The sequence below is a fragment of the Saccopteryx leptura genome, chromosome 2, assembly GCF_036850995.1.
Source record: "Saccopteryx leptura isolate mSacLep1 chromosome 2, mSacLep1_pri_phased_curated, whole genome shotgun sequence".
NCBI lineage: Eukaryota > Metazoa > Chordata > Mammalia > Chiroptera > Emballonuridae > Saccopteryx > Saccopteryx leptura.
Window position 1 is genome coordinate 165189861 of NC_089504.1, and position 12942 is coordinate 165202802.

At 39.6% G+C, this 12942-nt stretch overlaps 1 protein-coding gene across 9 annotated transcripts in view; it reads right to left on the bottom strand.

Moving 5' to 3' along the window:
- The window catches only part of WASF3 (WASP family member 3), a 193169-nt gene that overhangs the window by 75270 nt on the left and 104957 nt on the right, over positions 1 to 12942 (bottom strand). The window lies entirely within an intron of this gene.

The window sequence follows — 12942 nt, forward strand, 5'->3', positions numbered from 1 at the left end:
TTATACTAGAGACTGACCCCACAATACACTGTTACTACTTTTAATCTTGAAACCAATTATTGTTTAAAGTAATTAAAAAGAAGGGAAAATACCATGTTTATATTTAGTCTCATTTTTACCATATCAGGGTCTCTTCATTTCTTTGTGTAGATCCAAATTGCTATCTAGTACTCTTGTCTCAAGGACTTCCCTTAACATTTCTTACAGTGCAGATCTCCCACCAAAAATTTCCCCACAGCTTCAATTTGTCTAAAAAGTCTTTATTTTTAAAAGGTACTTTTGCTGGGTATAAAATACTACATCAAAAGTTTTTAGCTTTTTTCCCCCTTTTTTCTCTTGGTACTTTAAAGATGTTATTTCACTGTTATTCTTATCTTTTTCCTTTGTAATGTTTCTTTTCACCAAGACTTTCCTCTTTATCCATGGTATTTCAGCAGTTTGGTTCTGGTGTTTATAGCATTGGAGAGGAAGTAAGTCCCATTTTGTTTATCTGGGTTTGTCTACTTGGGGTTTTGGTGTTTGTTTTTTTTATTCTTGTATCTTTTTGTATATATATTTTTTATTATTATTTTGCTTTCATTAATTTTGGTTAGTTTTCAGAAATGTTTCTTCAAGTATTTCTTCTGGACAGGTTTACCTTCTTTTCCTTTGGGTTTCCACCCAACTACATGTATGTTAGACCACTGATATTGTTCCATATCTTAGAAATTCTGTTCCCTCCTCCTGTCCTTTTCCCCCCGTTTGTGAAATTGTTCCTTGTACAGAGTTCTTAAAGCACTTGTAATTTCCTAAGTGATAAGAGCACTAAGAGCATCTTTTGTTCTAATATTTGGTCTTTGAACCTGATTCCTAACACCACGCTCCTAAATCTCTTAGAATTTCTGGGTATTACAAATGTCTTTTGTTCTAAAGAAGTGACTCTTGGTGGGCTCCTGATAGGGAACTGGTCACCAGAAAGACTGAGCCATAATAAAAGTTTGAAACTTTCTGTCCTACCCCCTATAGTCTGGAAAGGGCAGAGGGGCTGGGAATTGAGTTAATGATTGATCATGCCTACATGATAAAACCTCCATAGAAATCCCCAAAGTGTGGGGTTTTAGAGAGCTTACAGGTTGGTGAACACATCTGCAAACTGGGAGGGTGGTGTACCCCAACTCCACAGGAACAAAAGCTCCTGTGCTGGGAGCCTTCCAGACTTTGTCCTAGGTACTTCTGCATCTGTACCCTTTACGATAGCCTTTATTAATGTAATAAACTGGTAAATGTAAATAAGTGTTGCCTGAGTTCTGGGTGCTATTCTAGAAAATGATAAAATCAAATCCAAGGGGGTTATGGAAACCCTGGTTTATAGCAGGTTGATCTGAAGTTAAGGTAACAGTCTGGGACTTACGATTGGCAGAAGTCTTGTGGGAATAAGCCTTTTTAGTGTCCGAACTGAATTAAGTTATACTACACTGAACTAATGTTACACAGACTTGCTTGATGTGGTGTCAGAAATGATGTGTTTTATGTGTAGTAGACGAGAAACAGGAGTAATGTAGTTTTTCCTATGCACTCTTCTTTTCCTGCCTATTCATTTTCTTTCTTTTAATGTTTTGCTGACTTGAGTTTCAATTCCTTCCTCACTTCCTCAGCTTTGTCCAGTTTGCTAATGTAACCCAACTTACATTTTTCTGTTTCCAGCAGTTTCCATTTAACTTGTTTTAGGCTTTCATCTCTCTGTTGATATTCTCCATGGGACTAAGCATGTTGTCCACCTTTCCCACTGAGTTTTTACATTAATCATAGTTATTTTAAAGTCCGTCTGACAGTTCTCAAATCTGGGTTATCATTGAGCCTGATCCTGTTGATTGCTTTCTGGACAATGGGTTGTTTTTTCTTGCTTTTTCTGTGTCCTATTTTTTTTTGTCTGAATGCCTGACATCATTTGTGAAACAGTAGCAACTGATACACCTAAAAAATGGGCTTATAGGATCTTCTGGTATGACATTAATACTGGAGATTGAGTCAATCTACGCAGTGGTTTAAGAGATGTGTTGCTATGAGTTAATATATCACAGCATTAAAATTCCCTTGTGATGGGGGGGGGGTGTTACCTTGTGCCAGATGTGGGGTCTGGAATGCCAGATTTTCCTTAGTGTTCCTGCTCCACCCTGCAGTCCCTTCACACTGTGTCACAAAAGTAATTCCTCGCCACTTCACCTTCCAGCAAAGGACTGCTGTTGTTTTGTTTCTAGGTACAAGGTTCATGGTAGGAACAGAGAGGGTTCTCAGTTCTGGTCCAGCCTAAATCTTACAAAGGACCTATGGACCTCAGAATGAGAGCTCCTCAGCACCTGTGTCTCTCTCCCCCTGACAACTAAGCTCTGCCTTGTGTCTGTCTTGTCTCAGGTGGGAGTTTCCTGCCCCTCCTCAGCAGAAGCAGAACTCTGTTTTGTATCAATGAAAGATCATGGGCCTGAGAGGTTGTCCTGCTTTTGCTACCATGCTTTGCCCCAGAAGCAGAGGACCTTTGCTAGTTACCTAGGGCAGGAAGAAGGGTTTCCTAGCCCTCCACTGGAAGCAGCAAATCATGGGGCTAGAGGGTTTGCTACCCTCCCAGCAATTTTAGTGTCATAGGAAGATGACACTGGGGAAGCAGATGCTACATTGTGCCTGTCCCCCAGTACAGTTACCTCCTGTGTGGCTGTCTACCAAAGGAGGCTCTGTCTAGCCTCAGGGCTGCCTCTAGTACTTCTTATGAGCACCTGGCAGAGGTCTGAGGGGAAGAGCTTAGAGTGTGACCTCCCCTTGTCTCTGGGCTCCTGGTTTCTAAACTGATGTAACTCACAAGCAACCTTTAAGAACTCATTTTACCAACTCCTGTGGTGGTCACCTGTTCCTCCCATGCTCTGCTAAACATAAAATAGCTCAAGTGCTCTGTTTCTCTTCAGGAGGGCTTGTTACTCTTTAGAAGTCAAGAAAAATTATTCCTTTTAGACCATCTGGCTTCGTCTCTTTCTTACTGATGGAAGCAATGTTCTTGCAACGTTTTACATCCTGATTGGAACAGGAACTCTGCCATCACGGTAAGAACAAGAATATATCAGCTTCTTAAGACTTTAAACTGCTAATTATATATATTCACAAAGAAAAGTAAACTGACATTGTTGATGAGTGAACATTTGAGCAAACCATTTTTGAAAGAGAAGAACACTACTATATTAGTATAGGTAATAGCTAATTTTCACGCACAGAATATACTGCAGTGGGCAGTATAAACTAAACTGAAACCTACAACTGCGATCATTCCCTAATTTATACTGTGATTATAGAAAAGGCTAATGGGATGCAAAATAACCACTAACTGTATTAAGTCCTTATTACATAGTTTATAGTACCCATAGATCTAGTTGACTCTACAAAACTGACTGAACAGATTTTGGGGATGGACTTCCCTCTCTATTATTCAGCCTCACAGATTACTCTGTGAGTTCTGAAAGCATGAACAGTTCACAGAACCTGACGGGGTTAATGATTCTGTCTCTTCTGTTCTTGACATGCTTGCTAACCTTTGCTCTGATTGCTGTGTGCCCGACAATGAGAGCACAGTGCGTGGCAGAGCCAAACCACACAGTACAGATGGTATTACACAAACCAGACTAAATGTGTGCAGACTGCAGATGTCTGACTTTAATCATGCTGACTTGTATGTACTTTGAACTCAGAGTACAAGTGATCCGAGCAGAAGTGGTCGAGTCTTGTCCCTGTGCCCATACAAAGCCAGTGACACAATGCTGCCTAAGCCCCTTTCTTTTGACTTTCTGCTGTGCCATTCTTATTTTGAAAGGCAAAGGCCACATCAGCTCAGCCCAGTTTTACAGCACCCCACTTGCCTATTGACAGTCCCCAGAAGTTATTCACCAGTAAGAATACATTGCCACAACCAAAGAGGAGTCTAGGCCTCCTCAACTCCCAGCCTGTCACATTACCTCATAGAGCTGCACTGCTTCCCCTCCTCTTACAGCTAAGCTTCAAGTGACAGTTGTGATGCAGCCAGGGGTTTACTCAACAGTGTGTCATTACAGTAAGTGCTGACATTTTTCTATTTAGAGCATGGCCCATATGTACTGGCAGAGGGACAAAAAGGTAGAGTGAAACAAACCTGAATTGGAAGTGGGGACCTAACACTTTCTGACCGTGTGCAGGTTCTGTCATTGAGGTGGGCCTCACTTTCCTCTTTTGTAAGACATATTTGCTCCCTCAGTTTCCCTCCAACTTTTATAGGCTTTGTTTCCTTTCAGTTCAATATTCAGCCAGATTTCAGAAACTACCATATTGAATTCAACCGCTCTCCAAACAGTCCATGCTTTTGTATTATGCTTTAGCCAGTGGAAGTACAAAGAACAGACAAAATAAAACAAAACCCTTTTCCATTAAAGAATTAATGGTTTAATAAGATAGACACATAAAGTTACAATCCACTGTGATAAGCATTACATGAAAGGTATTCCTCATATCTTGGAAATGAGAACAGAGCGAGACAGGCTCGAGTGGGGCAGGGGCCGGCGCAGAGCCTGAGTAGTACGTCTGGCACACAGAAGCCATGCAACAATATTAGAGATGGAAGAATGGAGTTCCTGCTGAAGGCTTACAAGTAGTAGTCAATCGGTTTTTTTAAATCATCTCTGTGATTAGAGGAAGGAAAGGGATGAGGGAAGGTAGAGGAGGGTAGAAGGGGGATATATGGTGATGGAGGGAGACTTGACTTGGGGTGGTGAACACATAATGCAGTATACAGATGATGTGTTATAGAATTGTGCACCTGAAGCCTGTGTAATTTTATTAACCAATGTCACCCCAATAAATTCAATAAAAATAAATAAATAAATAAATAAAAATAAATTATCTGGTCTTTGCTAAATACTCTTGGAAACTAAATAATAACTATCCTGAGGGAAAAAACAGATTTATGTCTATGGGATAACATAATGATATAGCTGAAACCTCTGTCAACTTTTGGAGGACGTTTAAAGATAAGAAGTGGCCCTGGCCGATTGGCTCAGTGGTACAGCGTCGGCCTGGTGTGCAGGAGTCCCAGGTTTGATTTCCGGCCAGGGCACACAGGAGAAGTGCCCATCTGCTTCTCCACCCCTCCCCCTCTCCTTCTTCTCTGTCTCTCTCTTCCCCTCCCACAGCCAAGGCTCCATTGGAGCAAAGCTGGCCCGGGCGCTGAGGATGGCTCTGTGGCCTGTGCCTCAGGCGCTAGAATACCTCTGGTTGCAACAGAGCAGCGCCCCGGATGGGCAGAGCATCACCCCCTGGTGGGCGAGCCCGGTGGATCCCAGTTGGTTGGGCACATGTGGGAGTCTTGACTGCCTCCCTGTTTCCAACTTCAGAAAAATATAAAAAAAAAAAAAAAGATAAGAACTAATCATTTGTCTTTTGTGGGCTACAAAATGGCACAAGACGTTGCAGGTGGAAGTTAATGTCTGGTTCCAATGGAAAGGTCAGAGATTAGGCACCTACATTGAGATTTCTCTCCACCAAGGTTTTCACCATTGGCTCCTGTCTTACGTTTCTCTGCTGTGGAAAGAAACATCTAAACCAGTAAAGGTAAAGAAAAACAATCTATCATGAGTGGAAATACAGGAAAGGGGGAGCTTGCTAACTACAATGCTGGGTCTATCCTGGTAATACTGAAGAAGGCGGACAGCAGCTCTAAAAACAGCTGCTGTTCTATAATCTTCCACTATTTATTTCTATGCAGCTCTACTTAAATCTGTTTTATATGCCTTTGTTTGTTGTTTTTTATAAAACGTGGACGCAAAGAAAAGGTGTGAGAGACAGATGAAAGAAAGCAGAAGACTGAAACTTGTAAGGTAGAATCAGCCTCGAACATCGTTCACTGTGTATTTATTGGTTAAATGCAGTTGAGGGTGCGCCAGTCTATGTTATTTTTATTTTCTAAATATCAACTGTAATCTTTAAATTATGCACTTCTCCATTTTTCCCGGAACACTAGGTGAAGGACAGGACAAATGCTTTAGACAGTCTTAATCATAAACAAGACATCTGTTTCTTGTGGTGTGCCTCCAAGATTCCAGTGTGTCTGCGTGCAAAACAGCACAGGCCAATGTCTTGTCATTCTCAAGACTCCTTCAGCTTCTCACGCCCTCCAATAACTCCTGCTCTGGGTTTATGTCAGTGCACAATTAAAATTCCTTCATTTGTTGTGCATAAAAATGTACTCTAATGCATATACTACCAGGAACCTCTGAGATGCTTTTACCAGGAACCACTGTCCTTCCTTTCCCGTTTTAACTAGATAAAACCAGCTATTTAATAACATAATAAAGTTTTTAGATATATGGAACCTGAGAGAGCTAAACTAACTTCATTTTACACTCAGAGATCAATACAAAGAGATAAAAAACCTCCCATATTACATGGAGATTTGCCAAGGGTGAGTCAACACTAGAATCTCAACCTGACTTCCACTAGTGCTCTGCCCTCACATCTTGATTTGTAAATGTTCCCCCACAAGCCCCATTTGCAAATACAGGGTGGGGCGAAGGTAGGTTTATAGTTGTTTGTATGGAATATAACACAATAATTAATAACTAGTAATACAAGAATAAACTCCATGTTTCACGAAGTCACAAATGTAAGCCTACTTTTTGCCCTACCCTGTGAACCAACAAGCCAAGGCGACTTCATTTCTGTGTTGTATCAGGATATAAAGGGAGCCAATGGAGCAAAAATCGTGTGCCTCAGTGTTCAAAGGAATCTCTGATTTATAACATGAGGTTTCTATTTTATTCTCTCTCCTTCCTTCTGTCCCTCCCAATATTTTTTTAAAACTTATTTTTATTAATTTTAATGCAGTGACATTGATAAATCAGGGTACATATGTTCCGAGAAAACATCTCCAGATTATTTTGACCTTTGATTATGCTGCATACCCCTCACTCAAAGTCAAATCGTCCTCCGTCACCTTCTATCTGGTTTTCTTTGTGCCCCTACCCTCCCCCCATCACCTCCCTCTCCTTCTTCGCCCCTTCCCCACCCCTCCACCCCACTCCCTGTTACCATCACATTCTTGTCCATGTCTCTGAGTCTCATTTTTATGTCCCATCTATGCATTGGTTCATATTGTTCTTAGTTTTTTTCTGTTTTACTTATTTCACTCCGTATAATGTTATCAAGGTCCATCCATGTTATTGTAAACGATCCGATGTCATCATTTCTTATGGCTGAGTAGTATTCCATAGTATATATGTACCAAAGCTTTTTAATCCACTCGTCCTCTGACGGACACCTGGGCTGTTTCCAGATCTTTGCTATTGTGAACAATGCTGCTATAAACATGGGGGTGCATTTCTCCTTCTGGAACCATTCTATGGTGTCCTTGGGGTATATTCCTAAAAGTGGGATGGCTGGGTCAAAAAGCATTTCAATTTTCAATTTTTTGAGGAATCTCCATACTGTTTTCCACAGAGGCTGCACCAGTCTGCGTTCCCAGCAGCAATGCAGGAGGGTTCCCTTTTCTCCACATCCTCACCAGCACTTATTCTGTGTTGTTTTGTTGATGAGCACCATTCTAACCAGTGTAAGGTGATATCTCATTGTGGTTTTAATTTGCATTTCTCTAATGATTAATGCTGTTGAGCATTTTTTCATATGCCTATTGGCCATCTGTATATCCTCTTTGGAGAAGTGTCTATTCATTTCTTTTGCCCATTTTTTGATTGGATTGTTTGTCTTTCTGGTGTTGAGATTTACAAGTTCTTATAAATTTTGGTTATTAACCCCTTATCAGACATACTGTCAAATATGTTTTCCCATTGTGTAGTTTGTCTTTTTATTCTGTTCTTATTGTCTTTAGCTGTGCAAAAGCTTTTGTTTGATATAGTCCCATTTGTTTATCCTGTCTTTTATTTCCCTTGCCCGTGGAGATAAATCAGCAAATATATTGCTGCGAGAGATGTCGGAGAGCTTACTGCCTATGTTTTCTTCTAAGATGCTTATGGTTTCACGTCTTACATTTAAGTCTTTTATCCATTTTGAGTTTATTTTTGTGAATGGTGTAAATTGGTGGTCTAGTTTCATTTTTTTGCAGGTTACCCTACAATTTTCCCAACACCATTTGTTGAAGAGGCTGTCTTTACTCCATTGTATTTCCTTACCTCCTTTGTCAAATATCAGTTATCCATAGAGCTGTAGGTTTATTTCTGGGTTCTCTGTTCTGTTCCATTGATCTATGTGCCTGTTCTTATGCCAGTACCAGGCTGTTTTGAGTACAATGGCCTTGTAGTATAGCTTCATATCAGGAAGTGTGATACCTCCCCCTTTATTCTTCTTTTTTAAGATTGCTGAGGCTATTTGTGTTCTCTTTTGGTTCCATATAAATTTTTGGAATATGTGATCTATATCTTTAAAGTATGTCACTGGTATTTTAATTGGTATTGCATTGAATTTATAAATTACTTTGGGTAATATAGACATTTTAATGATGTTTATTCCTCCTAACCATGAGCATGATATATGCTTCCACTTGTTTATATCTTCCTTGATTTCTTTTATCAATGTTTTATAATTTTCCAAGTACAAGTCTTTAGTCTCTTTGGTTAAATGTACTCCTAGGTACTTTATTTTTTTGGTTGTAATAGTGAAGGGAATTGTTTCCTTAATTTCTCTGATTGTTCATTGTTGGTGCATAAAAATGCCTCTGATTTCTGAGTATTAATTTTATATCCTGCCACCTTGCTGAATTCATTTATCAGGTCCAGTAGTTTTTTGACTGAGACTTTAGGGTTTTCTATATACAATATCATATCATCGGCAAATAATGAGAGCTTTACTTCTTCTTTTCCAACTTGAATGCCTTTTATTTCCTCTTCTTGTCTGACTGCTGTGGCTAGGACTTCCAGGACTATGTTGAATAAGAGTGGTGAAAGGGGGCACCCCTGCCTTGTTCCTGATCTTAAGGGGATTGCTTTTAATTTTTGCCCATTGAGTATGATGTTGGCTGTGGGTTTGTCATAGATGGCTTTTATCATGTTGAGGTATGTTCCCTGTATTCCCACTTTGCTGAGAGTTTTGATCATGAATGGGTGCTGGATTTTATCAAATGCTTTTTCTGCATCTATTGAAATTATCATGTGGTTTTTCTCCTTCCTTTCATTTATGTGATGAATAACATTGATAGATTTGCAAATATTGTACCAGCCTTGCCTCCCCAGAATAAATCCCACTTGATCATGGTGTATGATTTTTTCCATATATTGTTGGATTCGGTTTGCTAATATTTTGTTGAGGATTTTAGCATCTATATTCATCAGGGATATTGGCTTATAATTTTCTTTCTTTGTGTTGTCTTTGCCTGGTTTTGGAATCAGAATTAGGCTCGCCTCATGAAAGGAGCTTGGAAGTCTTCCTTCCTCTTGAATTTTTTGAAATACCTTGAGAAGGATAGAAGTTAGTTCTTCTTTGAATATTTGGTAGAATTCACTTGTGAAGCCATCTGGCCCAGGACTTTTCTTTGTTGGGAGCTTTTTGATAACTGTTTTGATCTCATTTGGTGTAATCCAGGGGTCCCCAAACTTTTTACACAAGGGGCCAGTTCACTGTCCCTCAGACGGCTGGAGGGCCGCCACATACAGTGCTCCTCTCACTGACCACCAATGAAAGAGGTGCCCCTTCTGGAAGTGCGGCGGGGGGCCGGATAAATGGCCTCAGGAGGCCACATGCGGCCCATGGGCCGTAGTTTGGGGATGCCTGGAATCGGTCTGTTTAGGTTTTCTGATTCTTCCAGACTGATTTTTGGAAGATTGTATGTTTCAAGGAATTTGTCCATTTCATCTAGGTTGTCCAGTTTTTTGGCATACAGTTCTTCATAGTATTTTCTTACAATCCTTTGTATTTCTGTTGTCAGTTGTTATTTCCTCCCTCTCATTTCTAATTTTATTTGAGTCCTCTCTTTTTCTTGGTGAGTCTAAAGGTTCATCAATCTTGTTTACCTTTTCAAAAAACCAACTCCTAGTTTCATTGATCCTCTGTATTGTTTCTTTAGTCTCTATGTCATTTATTTCTGCTTTGATCTTTATTATTTCCTTCCTTCTACTACATTTAGGCTTTACTTGCTGTTCTTTTTCTAGTTCTTTTAGGTGCAGGGTTAAGTTGTTTATTTGAGATTTTTCTAGCTTCTTAAAGTGTGTCTGTAGTGCTATGAACTTCCCTCTCAGTACTGCTTTTGCTGTGTCCCATAAATTTTGAGTTGTTGTATGCTCGTTATCATTCGTTTCTAGGAATTTTTTTATTTCTTCTTTGATCTCATTCTTAATCCATTCGTTATTTAACAACCTGCTATTTAGTTTCCATGTGTTTGAGAATTTTTGAGCTTTTCTGTTGTGGTTGATTTCTAGTTTCATGCCATTGTGATCAGAGAAAGTATTTGATATGATTTCAATCTTCTTAAATTTGTTGAGACCTCTTTTCTGCCCTAACATGTGGTCTATCCTAGAGAATGTACCATGAGCACTTGAAAAGAATGTATATTCTGCTGCTTTAGGGTGAAAGGTTCTGTAGATATCTATTAAATCAAGTTGATCTAGTGTGTCCTTTAAGTCTGCTGTTTCTTTGTTAATTTTCTTTCTTGAGGATCTATCTAGTGATGTTAGTGGGGTATTGAAATCCCCTACTATTATAGTGTTGCTGTTGATCTCGCTCTTTATATCCATCAAAGTCTTTATATATTTCGGTGCTCCTATATTAGGTGCATAGATATTTATAATAGTTATATCTTCCTGTTGAATTGCTCCCTTTATCATTATGTAGTGGCCTTCTTTATCTCTTACTATATTCTTTGTTTTAAAGTCCATTTTGTCTGATATAAGTATTGCTACCCGAGCTTTTTTTTCATTTCCATTTGCATGAAATGTTTTTTTCCATCCTTTTACCTTCAACATATGTGCATCTTTTGTTTTAAGGTGTGTCTCTTGTAGATAGCATATGTACGGGTCCTGTTTTCTTATCCATGCAGCTACCCTGTGTCTTTTCATTGGATCATTTAAGCCATTTACATTTAGGGTTATTATTGACATGTAGTTGTTTATTGCCATTTTATTCTTTAAAGCTGTATTCCTCTTTTGCTATATTCTTTTCCCACTTTGATCTGTTTACACCATGCCCCTTAACATTTCCTGCAGCATTGGCTTGGTTGTAATGAATTCCTTGAGTTTTTTTTTTGTCTGGGAAACTTTATTTCTCCTTCAATTTTAAATGATAGCCTTGCTGGATAAAGTAGTCTTGGTTATAGGTTCTTGTTTTGCATTACTTTGAATATTTCTTGCCATTCCCTTCTGGCTTCAAGTGTTTCTGTTGAGAAGTCTGATGTCATCCTTATGGGGGCTCTTTTGTAGGTGATAGCCTTTTTTTCTCTCACAGCTTTTAATATTTTCTCTTTATCATTTAGCTTTGATATTTTAATTATGATGTGTTTTGGTGTAGGTTTCTTTGGGTTTCTTTTTAGTGGAGTTCTCTGTGTTTCTTGAATTTGTGAGAGTTTCTCCTGCATTAATTTAGAGAAGTTTTCAGCTATGATATGATTGAACAAAGCTTCTATCCCTTGTTCTTTCTCTTCTTCTTCAGGAACCCCTATGATGCGGATGTTATTTCTCTTTATGTTGTCACAGAGCTCTCTAAGAGTTTCCTCAGACTTTTTGAGTCTCTTTTCTTTTTTCTTCTCTGCTTTCATGCCTTCATTCCAGTTGTCTTCCAACTCACTGATTTGATCCTCAGCTGTATCCATCCTGTTTTTAATTCCTTCCATTGTGGTCTTCATTTCTGATATTGTATTTGTCATCTCCGACTGATTCGTCTTTAATATTGCAATATCCTTTTTTATACTTGCTATTTCTTTATTTAGGTGTTCGTGATGACCAACCATTGTTGTTCTAAGATCCCTAAGCATCCTTACAATCATTATTTTAAACTCCACATCCGGAAGTTTGATTATTTCCATATCACTCAGTTCATCTCCTGAAGGTCTCTCTTGTGGTTTCATTTGGATTGCACTTCTTTGTCTTCTCATTGTGCCTACCCAGGGTGTTTTCTTTGTAGAGCTGGTTGAGTCTAGGCTTGGTGTTGTCTGCCTCTAGTTTTTACTTGTGTTGTTTCTAAGTCTTCTTGCGTTGGCATCAGCTATTATTTGTAATCCACTTTAGGATTTGGGCAGCTTTGAAGTCTTGATTTGTTTGTTTTCTTAACAGGTGATTGTCTTGTTTGCTGATCTCAGCAGGGGGCTTATTTGAAACTGTATTCAGGAATGCGGTGGGTGTGACCTGAGGCTCTGAAGTCCTCTTCTGCCAGTTAATCTCTCTGTGGGGGGGTTGCTTTCTCAGCTTCAGTAGGGGGAGGTGTATCTCAGATCTCCAAGGAGACCTGAGTTATTGCCCCTCCTCCCCACTTCTTGTTTTCAGCTGTGTCTTGTTGCGCTGATTGGAGCTGGAGAGATGTCTGTATCTCTGTGACCTGGAAGTACTTTTGTATTTTGCTTCGTGGAAGGATCAGCCCCTCCCCCAGTTATGGCCACCTCCAGCACTGAATGAGTCAGCTTTTTATGTCATCACCCATATTCCTCTCCCCCTCACCATCTGTCTTTTCTCCTCTTTTTGGAAGACAAGCAGGCCCTTTCAACACAACTTGTTCCCTGGTCGCCAGGTAAGTGGCTGTGAGCAGTATTTACTGCTCTTTTCCTTGGAATTGAGAGTCCAGCCTCACACACACCCACATTCCTGTAAGCAGGGGAGATTCAGGCGCTCCCTACCGGTTTGTTGTGGCTTCTTCTTTGCTTCTTGATTTTTGAAAGCTGTTCTTGTAGTCCAGATTTGGTTTTTCACACTGATTGTTCATAAATTAGTTTATAATCCAGTTCGGTGGTGTGAGCTGGGAGTCTGTGTG